Genomic DNA, 10,990 nt, shown 5'->3' on the forward strand with positions numbered 1-10,990 from the left:
GGCTGCTGTACTTTACAGCCCCCTAAATTAAAGAGGAAGTTATTAAAAATAAATTGGTGAGGTAAATGTGTAAACGCAGACGCAAGAAAAGGCCCAGTCCGTTTCCCAGTATTCACTCAATGAAGATGGAGCACCTCTATACTCTCACGTTGTAGTAATGTCAAGAACGAAACACTTCCAAAAGACTCCTACCCCCGTATTCACAAACGCACCTCGACTTGACCCTCCACTCCAAATGCTCCTTGAGGGCGGTTTTTCATTTCACAAATCGCCCTCCACTTGAAACGCGCCTTGAGTGAAGGAAAGCTCGAGCGCTTTACTCCAGAATCTCAAGGCAGCCTCGCAGCTACCTTGAATCGCTCCTCGAGTGAAGTTAGTGCGTAAACATGGCTGCCTTGCGACCTTTCGCTCGCCTCGTGAGCTTTTTCCGATGGACGCCAGTTGCCTCCGTAGCTTTTCTTGGGTTAACCGTGCTGCGCATTCTCAAGGGCTACGTTTTAGGAACTGGTGCAGTCGTCTGGAGCGCATCGGCAACGAAATCGTTCCACTGCGGCGCCGAGATCGGTCGTCCTGTCAAGAAGACTGCGAGCTTGTGCAGTGACTGTCGTCTTACTCCGTGCAAGAGCCAATTGATGACCTGCACACGGGTATTCTTCCTGCCAGTGCTCCGAAACTACTATCGGCGTCAGTGCATTCACGTGTTTCTCGCGACTCATCGTAGAAAGCCGCATCAGTTCAAGCACGGCGCGATACATAACTGCGGCGGACTTCGGGCTTGTAAAAAGAAAACAGCTACGAAGATTCCTGTCATTAGTGCGTGTATTGCCTGTGTGCGTGTGTTGCTTGCGCGAGCGCCGGCAGTCGCCCCGTCGGCGCTGTTTTTACTCGGGCAGATCATCAGTGCCTACGCTAATCCAAGGACGGCGAAGCACACCGCAGCAAAGCGAGCATCTCTGTAAACGAGCAGGTGCGCTCCCTTTAATTTTTCAAATTTTCTTTAATTTGATGCGGCTTGTTGCGCTAAGGAAAATAAGAAATGTACTGTAATTTCGCGCTGGCCGTGTGCAGTTGGTGCAATTTAGTCATAAGCAATAATTACGTAATCCTTGCTTCAAACCATTCAGCTTAATTAGCTTGTCATCCCTTTGAAGATCCGAGCTCAACAAGGAAGTCACCAACTATGGAATGGCATTCAGAATTATACCTGCACGTACACACAGGTTAATGTAATGTTTTGTTCGAATAAAAGAGACAATAACAATACAACAGAGTAGAGTTTTTGTACATCACATTATTTTTTATTCCGATAAATAAAGGTGTAGCAGTGTAGTGACAGCTCCTAATACAGACAGTGCTAGCAAGTGGTAGCAGATATATATCGAACACCTTTATTGCGAACATCCCAGCTCTCTATAGGGTTCATTATGTAAGTGTTAGATCGCTGTTGTCGGTCTTGCTGAGCAAGCGGTAGACCAGCTGAAAAATGTTGCTTTGCAAATAAAAATAAATAAAAACAGTATAAGCTAATAATGTAAAAAAAATCGCGCTCTAGAACACAACATTCTTAAACGAATGTATTATTACGAAATGTAAACTAAAGACAACGAATGCAATACGTAAGCTAGTTTTCATGGACCTTTTTTAAAGTCATTGTATGTTTATTACCAACCTTTTCTCTTATGCAGAAACCCGGTTGCCAACACACGCACGAAGAGCAACTGCACTTCCAACTGTGCTGTGTATGCTGCGCTTGCATTGGTGTGCAAGTGGAGGAGAGGCCCAGTTAATGTCCTGCTGCATCATAATAGCCGTCGAAATATTCTGCTTAAGACATCTATCACTTTTCTGACATCCTACCAACTCAAACGACACCACTAAAAGCGGTTTGACTGCATGGATTTGCCTTCATAGGCACGTTGTAGCTGAAGTCATTGTATTTTTCATCCAGATGCCCTTTCTTCAGTCATATTTATTAAGACAGTATGTACCCCTTAATAATTTCTGGTCAATTCAAGTGCCAATTCTTTTTCTAGGACAATAAATTAACATTATTCTCGCCTTTTTGTACGTTGATAGTATGCAATAAAGCGTGAACGCTTATCCTACAAACAGAAGCAGTAATGAAGGAGAATTAAGAAAGGGGGTTAACCGAGGGGCGCGATTTTTAATAATCATATCATGAGAAGCCAACAAGCAAAGTCACCAAAGACAACATAGGGAAAATTACTTGTACTTACTAATTGAATTAAAGAAATTATAAATTAATAGCAATGAAAGTGGATGAAAAAAACAACTTGCTGCAGGTGGGGAATGATCTAGTTCTAGTAGTAGTAGTTCGTTCTAGTAGTAAAATATAAATGCACAAAAAGTGGATGGGAAAACGGCGCCGCGGTAACTCAATTGGTTAGAGCATCGCACGCCTATGGCAAGTTGTTTTCTCATCCACTTTCATTGCCATTAACTTGTCATTTCTTTAATTCCATTAGTAAGTACAAGTAATTTCTCCTATGTTGTCTTTGGAGTCATCGCTTGTTTGTTTCCAAGGATATAAACAGAAGGAGTAGTACTGCTGACAAAGATATTCTAGGATAGAACACCATCTCTGTTCAAGACAGTAGCCTGTTGGGTGTAGCCACCCGACGGCGTGCAGTGGTAAATTCTTGTAGAATATATGCTGTTTCTACCCTGCTTCTAGCTTCAGCTTAAGATAAATTATGACAGCCCGAACAATGAGTTTCTTCTATTGGATGCGGATGACAGTTGGCTTCAATGGGGCTTGCAGGCTTCAGTGGGGCTTGCAGAACTTCAGCTATTGACCGAGGTAGAACACCCAGGGTAGCAGCGTGTCTTGTAGGATCCCAAAATAGGCCAAATGGTGATGCAGACTGTCACAATGACAATGCTGAAAAATACAGTATAGAGCGCATTACTACCGTTATTTCAGAAAAGGTGAGATCAACCATCAAAACTATGGCATATCTTTAATCTACACTTGCTCATGCTAAAGTAGCTTCAGCATGCCACTAAATACTGAAGTGCTGGCTACAAATGCTACGAAAGTGTTGCATCACAAATTGTGCGCAGCAAAAAGCTCCTTTCGCAGCTGCAACGCACCACGGGCAACTGATGACTTCGCGCATCATATTCATGCTATTTAAAACAAAAAATTATATGACAGCTGAAGGGCAATAAAAATTAATTTGATTTCATTATGACATGGCTGTTTCATTTTTGTGGTTCTAAATAACACGGTGTCCATTTCGCCATATTGTGAATGTGGGGACACGTAACATGAATATTTTTACAAAGTTTATGAAAATAAGCACAGACTAATTACCAGGTAGGTTAGTCAAGTACTTCTTCAGCGCCTAGCTTTCAGGGAAGCGAGCTGCTGCAATTTCAACAGGCAGGCACCATATCTATCAATGCTTTCAGGTCTGCCAGAAGCCTTACTGTGCAGCACAGGCGTTTATTTTTTCATCAGCTGGTCCTTCCAAAGCCCACATACTGCACCAGAATGCCAAAACTTTTATGTAGACAGGGCGCTCGCGCGCTAAGTAAATTCAATATACCTAAGTGAAAGCACAGTTTATGGAACGCGCATCATCTGCTACCACATAGCACACTGAAAAAGTTAAGACCAAAAAACAAATGGCGGTGATGAAGTATTGACAAGTGAATTTTCGGAAGATTAAAACATTGCATAGCGCATATGTGAAGTGAGGAAGCACAGGAAAAGCACGCACCAGTGCTGGTTCGTTGACCATATGTGCTACAAGTTGAGCAAGCCGACTGACCACCACGTCTTCTAAAACAAAGTACAGGACTCAAAAGACGCTCTTTTCTCCCAACCTGCCGGAGCTACGCACTCAACCATATACGCATTCTGCCACATGTATACTATAACTGCTTCTCCTCTACCGAGAGATTTCATACGCGATACTGGAATGATCGTTGGATGCAGGCGCAGATCCGTACCTTCTACATTTTCGTTTAAAAAAGCGAAACCAACAACAGATTGTCGTGCCGAATCTGCCACAAGTTCCCATTAGCAAAAAAATATATATATGTTTTGCACAAGGTTATGCTGACTCGAATATGTTTCAGGTACTAATTAATGCCCGCAGCCTAAGCAACTGGAGTCAATCATGCTTGTGCACATCGGAAATGGCTTATCGACAGCACCGCGGCAACCTCAAGAAAACCTCATTAACATACTGTGCTTCCATGAAAAAATGGCTCACTCACCCATATTTTCTGTCCCGGTGTTGCGTTCAGCAAACTCGCAGTACCACTCGGTCTTGAAGGTAAACAAAGCTGCCCATCGGCCGTTCCATCTGTGACCTCAGAAGTGATTCAGGCTCGGTCACCATACGCAGGACAGAATCGCCCATCATAACCGCGCTTCACAACCGCAACGTCAGTCACCAATGAAACACTAGGAAACAAACAGCAGCGGACAAATGCCGGCGCAAATTATCTTGGTTCTCAGCCATGAGCCATGCTCTCAGCTGTTGGGATGCGATTGTTGCCAGACCTCAAACACAGCTCCCGCTTGCTCTATCAGTCGAGCGCTCACAGTGGCAGCGTCGCCGAGATAAAGTTGTGCATTGCGCCGTGTAAATTGTTTGATTAGGAAGACGAATGAACTGAAACACATATTTGTCTTAAATAATGGGACTTTTAATAAGCACATTGAAGAATAGTCTCGATATCAGACGCTTTTCTCGGTCGATACACTTCACTTAAGTCGAGGGCGCATTTTCAAGGCGTTCCTTGGCGGAGGAAAGGTGAAGTAGCGTTCATGAAACGCAACGGCGCCTTGAGTGAAGGAAGCCCCGTCGCCTCGACTTGGCTGAGTCGAGGAGAAGCTTCAAGTGAAGGCGTGTTTAATACGGGGGCTAGTTTATAAGGTGAGCTTGCGCTGCAAAAGAAAACACTCAAACATAACGATGGCTGCGCCCAAAGTGCTTCCTCTGATTCCGATCTACGGATCAAGGCGTCGGTTCGTCAGATTGGAATGCTCGTACATTGCAGCGCAATCTCGGGTCGTCAAATGTGATGGAGAATGTACGCCAGTATTCGCTTCACGCGCGCAATCTGATAAGATAACGCTCTTTCGCTATTGAATCCGTGACAACAAACTGGATATTAGAAACACATGCAGGCGCATCTTGAGCTAACTGATAACTTTGCAACTGTGGTTGGACACTAAAAAAAGCCCCCCCCCCCCCCCCTATAAAAACGAATACAGTTGCTTTCAATATTAGATGAAACATAGTACTTGTGGTTTAAAAGGGCCCCCAACACTGCACAGCGGCGCCGACATACAGAAAATTCAAGAGCGAACCGCTTTCCAATTACTGGTATTTATCAAACCAGCATATCATGGTTCAATGTAGCCCTGTAGTCCAGGGGGCAGTTCCACCACGGGTACTGTGTCGGAACTCATATTTCATGTCAGCATTAATTGTCACAAAATCGCAGTATTTTTTCTTAAGATCTTATCATCAGACAGCTAAAATACATCCAGCGAAATCCTCACCTTAATTTCAGCACTTTTCGTTCTAACGTACATATCCATGCGGATCCACATGTTACAAAGTATTGAAAATGTACCCAATGCTTTCCTCCAGGAAGCTGGTTTTATTCCTTATGATGCCAGGAAACCGAGCCTGATGCCACCAACGCTCAGAAACCTAATCGGGAGCGCGCACAATGTTCTCGCACACCTTGTGGGATGTACCGTAGCGCTGAGGTACTTCTTGTATAATGTATGAGAATCGGTTGTAAAGACAGACATGCAAGGTTGGGCACGTGCTTAAGCTAATGAAGTTGATTTGTGCCAAGATAACCTGTCCAAGCTTTCACACTTACTTTATAAGGAGCCTACAGCACCATTAATATGCCGGCTGCTTTTAACTGCACGAAACAAAACAATTGAAACGATACAAACAATGTTAACATAATTTTATCATCCGAGTGTTCAGATTGGTAACCTCTAGATGCGGAGTAAGTTGAGAAGTGGTTTGCGTAATTAACAAAGCTACGTTAATTAAATTTTCAGTAATGGTTCTTACGTGGCTAAAGAAAATGAGCAGTTTGGAGCCCGTCCTCGAGACTATGCACCCAAGCGAAAAACATTCGACTAAACATGCTTCTGTAAGAGCCATGCGAACACAAATTTTCCAAGTAAACACTCTTGGAAGACGTAACAGGCGCAGAAAAAAAGCATCTGTAAAGTCACAGAGAGAAGAGCACTTCACGACGGGACACAAAGGAGGAACAACACACAAACTGCGCTAACTTTTAGCACTATTCTTTATGTGAGAATGAGGCAACTCGCCCGTCAGTCATTCCTTCCAAACCTATAAAGTCAACCTGACCAGATCTAGCATTTTGTGATGCTGTCAAATAAATTGGCCCTGTGAGCATTTTCCCCATGGTCACATAGTCGCGTTCCATTTTTATTCATGCTGCTTTCTCGAAGGCAAGCATTTTAAAATTTCTTGTCAATACGGCAGTGAACGTGTGTCGCCGAAAGCTTGCTTGGTCGCAGGGGCGATGCATGACGCAATGATGGTGCAGATTTAGTGCGTCGCTGGCATCAAGACAATGCGCTGCCGCCGAGGGAAGGAAGATAACGAAAGTGAACAGCTTGGTGGCTGCGCACGGAGCCGTGCCGATGGTGGCGGTGCCATCATGACGAAATCTAAGGCAGCGATAGTGACGGCTGAGGCTTTTTTTTTTCGTTCTTTTATTCCTTTTTTTTTACACCGAAGTCGTTAAGAGTAAGCTTTAACTCGGGCCCAACTCCGACGCGGCCTATTCAAATAGATGTAAAACGCCGAAACGCTTTTCTGAGATAACCCCTGGGCCGATTTTAATGAAATTTGCTGGATTCGGGAGAGAAAGGTAAATTCTAGTGACTATTGGAAGCGGGATTTCCATTAAGGGCTTGAATTTTGGTAAAAGATTTTCAAAAATTCGAAAGTGCGAAAGATACAGAAGCACGAAATTTAAGAATTAATAACTCCGCATCAAGAACTGATATCGCGTTTCTGTAAACAGCATCCTTTAGACAATTCAAAGCGGACAAATCAAATATGCCGATTTATATCTTACGTGAAGTCGTTACGTAGTGAACAAGGGTTGTGGGAAAGCTGTATTTCCACATTACTAAACTTATTTAGATTCATGCGTAATATATCAATTTTGTCCGCTTTAGATGTGCTGTTAGATGCAATGTACAGAATTGTGATATCTGTTTTCATTGCCGAAAGACAGAGTTGTAAACTGATGGCTTCTTTTTCTGAAGATTTGCGATTTTTGCCAATTTTGAATGAACAAATGTTGAAGTTGAAGTTGAGGTTTATTTTCCTTCAAAGATGAAAGAGGGAACTGCTACAAAAGGCGGTAAAGCCTGACGAGGTCACAGTTCCCCAAAACAGTCGATGCAGCAGTGAGCAGCACAGAAATAAATATTAACATAGTATGATAGTGAACAAAACACATTGCATCAAATACATTGCATCATAGTATGAAAGCATATTTAGCGCCAGCAAACAAGGATGGAAGGGAGACAACACAATGCGCTAACTTCAACAACTTGAATCAAGTTGTTGAAGTTAGCGCATTGTGTTGTCTCCCTTCCGTCCTTGTTTGCTGGCGCTAAATATGCTTTCAATTTACCAACACGCCCAACAAATGGCAATGCTGCATCACAGTATGATAGTGAACAAAATACATTTCATCAAACGACAGTGTTACCGTGAAAAAGTATTACTTTTGATACAAAGACCGTGCACCATAAATCAAAAGGCAGTGTATAAACATGGCATGAGGTCGCTATAGAAAACACACACATAAACAACTTGATACGAAAACAAGAGATGCTTCGCTAAGTAAAAAACTGAAAATATATAGAGTCAGTGCTGATTATTAACTTTTTTACGTCTCTTTTAAATTTGTTCTTAGGGAGATCAAACAAGACACTTAAAGATGGGTTATTGCAAACAACAGGAATCTGGTAATCTAGCTTTTGTTTACCGTAATTTGTTCTCGTTTTAGGGACCAAGTTTCTGTGATGCTGAAGGGGGTATTTAGAAGGAGGGGGGTTTGGAGCAATGGAATGCAAACGACACGATGGATGTACTGTAAACATGGTTATATAGGTATACGGATATATGAATATATGTAACATGGATATATGTAAACATGGTTTGCTTTAAGTAAATTATGCTTATGATAGAGTGGTAATGTTGGTATGTTTTGGGGCCTACCACGGTAACCCTCAATAGCCCGCAATGCCTTCTTTTGCAAAAGCAATAACTTCTGAAAATTACTTATTGTTGTAGTGTCCCAGACCAGTGCACAATAGGACAATTTGGAAAAACATAGTGCATAGTATATGGATACTTTTAGGGAAACAGGCAAAAGATCGCTGATCCCGTAAAGACAACCTACAGTTTTACTAAGGTGCGTAAGAAGTTTTGAAATATGTGTGTTCCATAATAAATGTTCATTTAACCAGACACCAAGAAATTTCTGAGTTGTTACCTGTTGCGGTTTTGTGTTAGCGTATAATAGGTTAAGTGTGTAATGAACAGAGGCATTAATAGGTCTGAAAATTATGTACCTGGTTATTGACAAGATTAAACTAAACTTATTCGCCTGCATCCAAGCGTTTAATTAATGATGACCTAATTAAATGATGACCTTAGTTGAAAAATCTAAACCAACAGTCACTAGATTTTAAGTTTTTCTTTAATGTGCAACAAACCTTGTAAAATTTTATGCAGTGGTTGTGGAGAAAAGCGAATTCTCCTTTTACATGTATTTAGATAGGACCACCAGAGCTAAAGGCTCCTCTTAAGGGCTACTTTCCCCACTATCGCGTCCGCGTGTAGAGGAAAATCCCGAAGATAGCGTAATACCGGCCTGACCCGCAGGGGAGGTGAAGCAAGCGTTCAGCTCTCCCCATATGTGGGCTGATCCCGAATGTAACGCCAGGCCAGGCCGACCTGCGGCGGAGGTGAAGCAGGCATTAAGCACTCCCCATACTTGGGCCGATCCCCAAGACAGTGCAATGCGGGGCCGACATACGGCGGAGGTGCAGTTCGCCATTAAGGGGCCCACATACACAGCTTTGCTGGTCATCTTTCTTCACAGAGTAGGAGGGCACTGAGATATTTTACTTATCAAACGTCAGGTCATCGACGGCGAAACCAGGGACACCAAAGCCGTCCTCGGGCTCGACCTAGAAAGCGCCTTCGACAAAGTGACGCACTCTGCCACCCTCGCGCAGGTATCCCGTCTAAACCTAGGCGAGAGGTCGTACGAATATTTCAAAGACTTCCTCACCGGCAGAACGGCGGAGCTCAGAGCCGGCGACGTGAAGACGGGCGAGAAGACATTAGGGTGCCAGGGCACTCCCCAAGGAGCTGTCATGTCACCCATGCTATTTAACCTTGTTATGATTCAAGTTGCCAAAGGCTATGCCAGCTTGAAGGATGGAAGCACACAATATACGCGGACAACATTACGCTGTGGGTGGACGGGGGCAGTGATGCCCGCATAAAATCCACACTACAGACGGCCGTCGACACGATCGAAGAAAGCCTGGAAGGTACGGGACTGCGTTGCTCCCCGAGTAAGTCCGAGTTCCTACAACTGCAAAATAGAACGCTTCCGAGCCCGGCGCTATTGCGTAGGATGTACCCAGAATCGCACCCCCATGACAAATGCAGAGCGGGCTGCAGGCAGACGGCCACATTCGAGCACATGCTATGGGATTGCTCCAAATATCCAAGCGAAGCTAACTCAGGACTTACACCGCCGCAGCTTGAGGAAGCAACGCGGAGCGACGACCAAGAAAAAGAACTCCAGGCCGTCCAGCAGGTCATCGAGGCGCTGGCTAGGCAGGAGCCTGGCGAGCCGGCAACGGCGAGCGGGGATCCTGGCAGAGCCCCCGCCACAATGACGACGTAGGCCACGTCCGAAGCGCGCCTTCGCGCTTTACTGCAGGCTCAATAAACATTTTCCCAATCGAATCCAATCACTTATCCGTGTTTGTCCTGCCTGCGTCTGCGATGAAAACAAGAAGCAGGTAAGCATAGAAAATCTGAGGTGGCGGCGGCAGGTGGTAGCGCAGGAGTTAGCATGCCCAGCCTCTGCACGTACTTATATATGCATTTACATGCGTTTGTGGTAGTGATAGCGACCAAAGCTCTACTTCTTCTGCGCGCTCTAGCCATTGTGAAACTAAGAATGTAGTTAGCATGCCCAGCCACTGAACGCAAATTGCAGCAGTTCCGACTGGTGGAAACCCTCTGGGGCTGATTGTGAAGAAAGCTTCCTTTCTCTGTCCACTCTCGCGATGGTGAGGCTAAAATGAGGAGGAGGCCTCACGGACACAACGTTGATGGTCACCATAACAGAATGGATGGACGACATGCGGAAAGGACAAAGCACACCGAATTTTTAGCACTTGTCTAAGAGTAAAGCGCTAGAATGGCTAGTATGCCCTCATGGGGATGGTAGACTGAACTGCTGCTCACTGCTAACACAGGACTGATACTAATAAACTACTCTGTTCGCAGACACCACGCTACGCTGAAATTAGCAAAACAATATCAGTTTATAAACTGATAGTGTCAATTATCTGGTGTCCTTCTTGTGTGTGTGGAGGGTATAAAGGGCCTGGAAATGAAACGGTAGTGTCTTTGTTTTTGCTGCAGTTGCACACAAACAAAATTCGTTGAAGTAATCGGACAGCAATCTACCAGCGGAGAAGACCAACCCGCAAATTAAGTATAATTGCTGGTTTCAGATATTCCAATGTACTTTGCGCTTAGCTACTATCTGTAATAATTTTTTTTCTTTTTGTGCTCTTATGAAGAGGGAAACTCCACATTACTACAATATCAACAACAGTACACAGTACTGCGGCAACAGTAATAGTGCTACAACACTACACAGTAGTACTGGG

The 10,990-nt window shown here is 44.1% G+C and overlaps 1 long non-coding RNA gene across 1 annotated transcript; it reads right to left on the reverse strand.

Annotated features, from left to right (window-relative positions):
- Positions 1–946: 946 nt before the first annotated feature.
- Positions 947–4,510, reverse strand: LOC142573282 (uncharacterized). Its single transcript, XR_012826284.1, has 3 exons — positions 4,249–4,510; positions 3,338–3,507; positions 947–2,902 (listed from the first exon to the last, which is right to left on the reverse strand). It is a non-coding gene; the product is annotated as an uncharacterized LOC142573282 (long non-coding RNA).
- Between the last annotated feature and the right edge of the window lie 6,480 nt (positions 4,511–10,990).

Source organism: Dermacentor variabilis, chromosome 2 (assembly GCF_050947875.1).
Source record: "Dermacentor variabilis isolate Ectoservices chromosome 2, ASM5094787v1, whole genome shotgun sequence".
NCBI lineage: Eukaryota > Metazoa > Arthropoda > Arachnida > Ixodida > Ixodidae > Dermacentor > Dermacentor variabilis.